The sequence below is a fragment of the Pogoniulus pusillus genome, chromosome 15 (genome assembly GCF_015220805.1).
Source record: "Pogoniulus pusillus isolate bPogPus1 chromosome 15, bPogPus1.pri, whole genome shotgun sequence".
NCBI lineage: Eukaryota > Metazoa > Chordata > Aves > Piciformes > Lybiidae > Pogoniulus > Pogoniulus pusillus.
This window is the reverse complement of record NC_087278.1, coordinates 9,007,875-9,008,159: the sequence shown is the minus strand read 5'-3', so window position 1 is coordinate 9,008,159 and position 285 is coordinate 9,007,875.

Genomic DNA, 285 nt, shown 5'->3' with positions numbered 1-285 from the left:
CCGTGGGGTCGGCGAGGGACTAGGGGTACGGGGAGAGGGTCCAGCCAGGGGCGGCTGTGTCTCGGAGGAATCGTTTTGCGCCACCTCGCTTCTTTGGTGGGATACAAAAGGAGAAGTCGTCGTCAGTGGGTCAGAGACCCGCTGAACGTCCGCAGAGGGAACGGCGGGGTTCTCGGTCGACTCCAGGGCCCGTGAAGTGTGGGAACACTAGCGTCTTCTGTCTCCGGTCTCCCGGCACAAAATGGCTGCCGCCGCTCCAAGCTGCCTCAGTTACGTTACGGGCGG